We start from the raw sequence: 6,306 nt of genomic DNA, 5'->3' as shown, positions 1-6,306 counted from the left end.
AAGCCCCGTGAGTGATCCACATTCACTGATTACATCTCAGAAGCCCCTGCCAGCCCCGGTTGGGTAAGGTCTTTTTTGAAAAGTAAGTCACCTCTCTCTCAAATGCCTTTTGCTACTCTTTTAAAAGCCTCATGAGCGTTCACAAAAGTCACCCCGAGTGGCTTAGACTGCAGAGAGCAGCAAGGGTCCTGCTGCTTGGGGTGCTGTCTGACAGCAGGCAAGGAAAAAGAGGATGTCACAGAGGGAGAAAAGTTGAAACTCCACTCAAACTCCCCAAATCCTAGCAGGGGAGACCTGTCTGAAGTTAGTCCTTGTTTTTTCTTTTTCAGCAGTCTTTATTTGGCAACTAATTTTTAGAAAGGTTAACCTGAAAAGTCGCTGTGTCATGCAGTACCTTATTCTGCATGATAAGGTAAGATAATTTCTCATTAAAATGGTTGGCTTTCGAACTCCTCCCCTCCCTGGTGAATGAATAAATAAATAAATACGCTTGAATATGTTCTGGAAATGCTCTCTCTGCTATTTGCAAAGCAGAAAGGAAAGCTTTGGGTTTGGCATGCACCGCCCTCTCCCAGCCACTCTGGGGGCCAAGGGCGGCTGACAGGTGGCCAAGGGGTGATCGAGGGGTGGCCAAGGGGTGTCTGGGGGGCAGCTGTCCCCTTGTCCTGCAAAACACTCCTTACCTGCTTGGCTCTGCACTCAGCCCCTTCACACGCAGTTTCATTACCCTGGTGCAGTCCGCAAAGCTCTCAGTTCAGGATGTCATTTGCTGTCTGCTCCTCTCCCAAAAATTCACCTCCAGCTTTTTTATTCCGCGATGCCAAATCCCTGGAGTGAAAAGGGGCTTTCATGCCTTTATATGGAATTACAAACCTGTATTAAGCCTCAAATGATGTTTTTATCAAAAAATCTCAACAGCTGCCAACTTCCCTAAATCCCAAACTATCATTACGCATTTAGTCTTAGACAGGGGATTTTTCTGGATCTTCCCTCCTGACCCAATGATAAAGCCAAGTTGGTTTGAGATTGAAGATTCATTTATCTCTCCTTGGCAATTATCTCTATTACTGCCCACAATCCTTCCCAATCTTTTTAAACAACATCCTGCTATTAAAGCCACTTGGCAAGCATTTAAAGCCCTGGGATAAGTTAACCATGCACAAAATATCCCACTTGGGGAAGGATCCAGCTATAAAAATAAATGGTTTACATTCTGAAGGCCATGGTTCAGGATGGGTATTCTTCATTTGTGAAGAGAGGTCATCATTGCTGACAATAAAATTATGTAGGACCTGATCCTCCCCCACTGAGCTCAATAGCAAAATCCCTCCTGATTTCAATGGTGTTTTCCGGGGTCAGTCGCCGGGAAAGCCGACATTCCACAAAGTTGCTGAAAATCTATAATTGGATATATTAAGAGGGCTTTCAAAGACATGTCAGATTTGGAGGCTTAGTGTAAACCGTGCTGCAAAGGGGATCATTTCATATAACCGAATCAATAAAGCTTTTTTTCAACGTTACTTTTCTACTTGATCTCTGATGGCGGAAAAGCTAAGCTCTGGAGACTCGCCATCAGCACGGAGGAGGTGCCGGGAGCCTGGCCGGAGGGTGAGCTACTGCCCGGTGGGAAAGATCCTGCCAAGTGACCTGGTGTAAGCTGCCAGTCTGAGGGGTGTAATCCTGCAAGCGTTTGATCCAGCGGCTTTGCTTACACTATGGAGGTAACTCGTGCGTGTAAGTACTGGAATACCAAGCCCTTATTTTCATGGGGTTGCTGGTCTCCTGTCACAACACATCTCTTTGGGAGATATGATTGAGAGTTTTGATGAATTTTGCCATGCCTTACATGTCTATATTTAGTAAAATGAAGCTTAGTTTGTATATTTGGAACAAGATATGGATTTATCTCCCAAACACATTTTTTTAACTCACGGGCTGTACTTCAAAGTGTTCTTTAATGCCACTTCGAAAATGCTCACTGGTAGCTCTTTAGGAACTGGAAACCTTCCATTTCTACTTACATGGTGCTTTTCTGGCTGACGAGCATCGTTTTCCCTTTGGTTCTCACGCAGAGAAAGGGCCGCTTGGCGCAGAGCAGCTGTGCCGGGCAGGGCAGGCACAGGGACAGCAGCCTCATGGAGATGTCCCCCTGTCACAGGACCCCAGCGCAGGGACACCAGTGTGAGGTTTGCACCAGGTTGCTTCACCCTTGCAGAAGCTTGATTTGTAAATACGTGCGGGCCATTTCCCCTCCAGCATCCCCATGCCACTTGTCCCAGTTGTACGGGTGGGGATGGGGAGACACCCGCAGCTCCCGCAGGTGACACTGCCATGTCTGCCATCAGGACCTGCTGTAGGTCCCCTCTGTGGTTCAATCCCACTTTCCTGTTGTTTGTCTTTCCCGTTGTTTCTCTTTCCCTACCATGTTGGTGAAGCAGCCCTCCATGAGGCCACAGTCACAAAGCTTTCTCCTTGTTCCTAGAGAGCTTGATTTTTTTTTTCCTTTCCTTTCCAGTGAAAGCTGAAATTCAGCAGAAGCTGATGAGACCACCACAGAGAAACGCTGGTTCACCGCACTGGCTAGTACCAGCTTGATCTGGCTCCGGCTCCGGGATGTGCAGCCTACAGACACAATAATGAAAAGAAATATTCTGAAAAGGATGAGTCAGCTGGAGGCCGGTGGGGAGAGCGTGCGGGATCTGACTGGAATTTAAAAAGTTATGAGGCTACATGTTGTTTTGAGCCCTGCCAGTGGAGAAACGCATACACGTGAAATGCTTTGTCATCTGGCATAATTATGTTACTTTGATGATTAGCTGGTAAACTCTTTTCAAAATGTTTTTAAACAATAGTAAGTTCATGAAATATAAAAACTTCCTGCTGACACCACTGACAAGAGCCTGCTTTACATGTTATTGTGAACTGTCTTCCCCAGAACCCCACCAGACAATCGAACAGCTGTGAAATTGTTCTCTTACTACGTATTAGATGACTTATCCATTAAAAGAGTTGAGGTAGCTTCACACCTTCACTTCTATGCTGTAAGAACATCCGTGCTGATGTGAGCTGTACATCCACAGTTGTAATGCAAATCTTATTTCTTGCTTTCTGTATGTTTGCACCGATCGAGACAGCAGCAGTTTGGTGTGAAGCTTCTTCACTCACTCCTCCAGCCAGGTACCAGCACATCCTTCCTGCCTTCACTGGAAAGCAGTGCCTGGCATTTGGGTAATTTGCAGGACAGATAACTTTCAAAGATTTGAGGTTTTGACTGTAAGGTTCTTTAAATAAATGACATCAGAATTACATTTATTTGTTGTGTGAAAAGATATACCTTCCATTCCCTCTTTATAAAGAGCTGATCTGTTCAGTCACATTTCCCAAGCCTGGTCAGACTAGTGGGGAGAGTCTGTGCTTGTTTCTGGAGCCTCTCCAAGCAGGGGTCGGGAAGGAAAAGCCACTGACACTGGCTGTGACTGGCCTCCCTTTGCAATTGCACGATGTCTGCCTTTCCTGTATTCCTTCATCTTTCCTTCCAATGAACCCTATCATTTACAGAGATGCTGACATAAACTGTGTAACTGGTCATAAGAAAGATGGGTACCCACTGGTGAGCATGAGGCGTAACTAATTGCTACCCCCTCTCAAAGAAGTAAGTCCCTTTCTCATGTGTGGATGAATGAGACATCAGTTCAGTCAGACTAAACCAGAACAGGTAACTTCTCAAAGTTATTTCCCGTAATCTTTTGTGGGAAGCAGGGAAGTATCGACAGTGTTTTATCGCTCTCGTTGACATGGTGTGAGACATTATTCCCCAGCTGCCTGGGATGGTTAGCAAAGGGCCCGAAGTGGGCTCAGAGCCATTAGCGGTTTTCACTGAGGGCTTGTAGAGGACCTTTACACTGGGAAAAGAGGCACTGGTGAGTTTTAGACAAGGCAACCCAGTTTTAGCCCCAGGAAAGTGCTGGAGCAAATAATCATACAACTATTTGTAAACCCCCAGAGGGGTAGCTACTGATGGGGATTTGTCAGGAACAAACTATGTTAAATCACTCCAGTTATCTTCTACAACAGGAGAAGTCCTGTCATGTGGAGAGAAGCAGTGGATGTACCCCTGCCTCCAGTTTTCTCTCACTTTATGAAGGTAGCGCTTCACATGACATTTTCTTGAGCAAGGTTAGGCAACGTGGTTTGGATGAAGCTAGTGTAAGAGGTGCTGCAAAACCACAGTAGCAGCAAGACAGTAGTAGCTGATTCAGTGCTAGTTCAGACTGGCAGTGAGGTGGGATTGAGGACAGTCAGCCTTGCAACCAGCCAGTGCTTAGTTATCATTCCTGTCCTGGATAGTGGAACTGATATTACCTAGTTACAGTCTCAGGTGACCCAAAGCAAAGAGGACCATTGGTACATGGGGAGGAGGGCTGGCAGAAGAAAGGTGTATTGTGGGAGGGATGAGGGTGTTGCCTCCAGGGATGGGGTGAAGCACAGCCAGGTGGACACCATGCTCGCATTTGGACACTGCACTTTGGGAGCAATAGAGATGTTTGCAGGGACTTCAGAGGTGAGCCATGAAAATGATGAAAGACCTGGAAAATACAACTTATGAGGAACGGATGAATGGCTTAGAGTTGTTAAGCTTAAAAGAGGAGAAGATGCTGGGAAGGAAGAGATTATAACAACCTAGTACGTTAAAGATGGTCACAATGAGGAAGAGGACTTGCTCTCTGTGTTCATCCTGGGTAGGACAGGAGCAAATGGGCTTAGTGTGCAGCAAAGAGATTGAGTTCAAACCTAAAGCAAGTCTTCCCTGACAGTAAGAGCAATGAGACAACAGGACAGGCTGCTGGGGTGATTCATGGGAGCTGCAGGGACCCAGGGGATCTTGTCTAGGGGCAGAGGGATGGTCCAGATGACCCACTGAGATCCCTCCCTGGCCTTTCTTTTTTATACTGCCATGAAACAACCCTACAGGTTTCATTAGGATACCTCCTGGAACAAAGTGTCCTTCATGGGATTGTTTCTCTGCCACAGCTCACCTGTGTAATCCTTTGCTCTGGTGCGAAGTGGGTGTGAAACGCTGTTGCTTGGATGTGTCGCTGTCGTACACCTCCTCTCCAAAGTGCAAATAACTCCCCAGGCTGTGAGCCAGGGGGACAGGCCCATGGTAAGCGATGGGCTCCGATTGATGAATTTTCACAGCAGGTGAGAGCGGCAGGAGACACTACAGACAGTAACATTCAGGAGGACAAATTGAGTGAATATCTCAAGATGCAACTGCTGGGTCAGACACCAGCCCCCAGCATTACCCAGTGATGGACAAATCCCTGCCCTCAGCCCTGGTGTGTGGCTCGGAGGTGGCACTTGCCCCATCTGTCTGTGCCGAGATGGGGGTGGGGTGACACTGCTCCTGTGGCTGGCTCCCAGTTTTCCTCATTACCTGCTCTAAGCTTCTCTCAAAGATAAGTGGCTCTTGTGCAAAGCCGCTAATTTAGTCCCGGCAAACAAGAAAATAAGTCTGGATGCGAAAGGCTGGTGGGATTTTGACAAGATGCATGTAGAGGTTGGGCGGCTAGTCTTAATTAGGCCATCTTTGTTTACATTTGATGTTTATCAGCTAATTGGCATGGCAAGGTGTGAGTCACACAGCTTCCCTCTGGCATGAAATCAGTTCGCAGGAGAAAAACTGGGAGAACAAATGATCCCAATTATAAGAAAACCCACTGTGTTAATTACCATCCCACGGACGACGGAGCCTCCCACCCGTGGCCTCGTGCAGCCGCCCGCCCCACCATCTCCCGTGCGTGGCCCTGGTGCTGGCACACTCCTCCCGCCCTTGCGCCCGGCCCCTCGCTCTGCTCGGAGACCGGCCACAGCCCCCCTGTCACTGCAGGAGCAAAGGTGATCCTTTGCCAGATGCTCATTTGGTGCTGCACAGCATTTCTCAGGGACTAAGGCTGCTGCCTACACCGCTGCCCTTTCTTTTTTTCCCTATTTTTTTGTAGCTTGGTGGAGACTATGTTGCAGCAACAGCTCATAGGGAATGTCTTGTGCTCCAACATGATGATACCTGTCAAATCAAAGCCTGGATGTTTGCTACGGTGGAGCTGGACTGGAACCTTACTGCTTAGGCTAATTAAAACCAATATTCTTGCCTTGACTCTTTCCTCCCTCCCACCTTTTAAAAATATTTTTAGACCATCTGTAAGTTGGCCAGTTTCCTGCTCTACCCTCCTTCTACTGCCTTGGCACTTGATTTCAATGCACACACTCACATATACTTGCATCTATGTATCTATGTACTGTAAA

General features: G+C 47.3%; 1 long non-coding RNA gene across 1 annotated transcript; it reads left to right on the top strand.

Annotated features, from left to right (window-relative positions):
* The first annotated feature begins 1,586 nt into the window (after positions 1–1,586).
* LOC141950194 (uncharacterized) lies at positions 1,587–3,312 on the top strand. Its single transcript, XR_012630936.1, has 2 exons — positions 1,587–1,734; positions 2,516–3,312. It is a non-coding gene; the product is annotated as an uncharacterized LOC141950194 (long non-coding RNA).
* The last annotated feature ends 2,994 nt before the right edge of the window (positions 3,313–6,306 follow it).

The sequence above is a fragment of the Strix uralensis genome, chromosome 15 (assembly GCF_047716275.1).
Source record: "Strix uralensis isolate ZFMK-TIS-50842 chromosome 15, bStrUra1, whole genome shotgun sequence".
In the NCBI taxonomy this organism is placed as follows: domain Eukaryota; kingdom Metazoa; phylum Chordata; class Aves; order Strigiformes; family Strigidae; genus Strix; species Strix uralensis.
The sequence above is the reverse complement of the archived record's forward strand: the minus strand, read 5'-3'. Positions and strand labels throughout refer to the sequence as shown.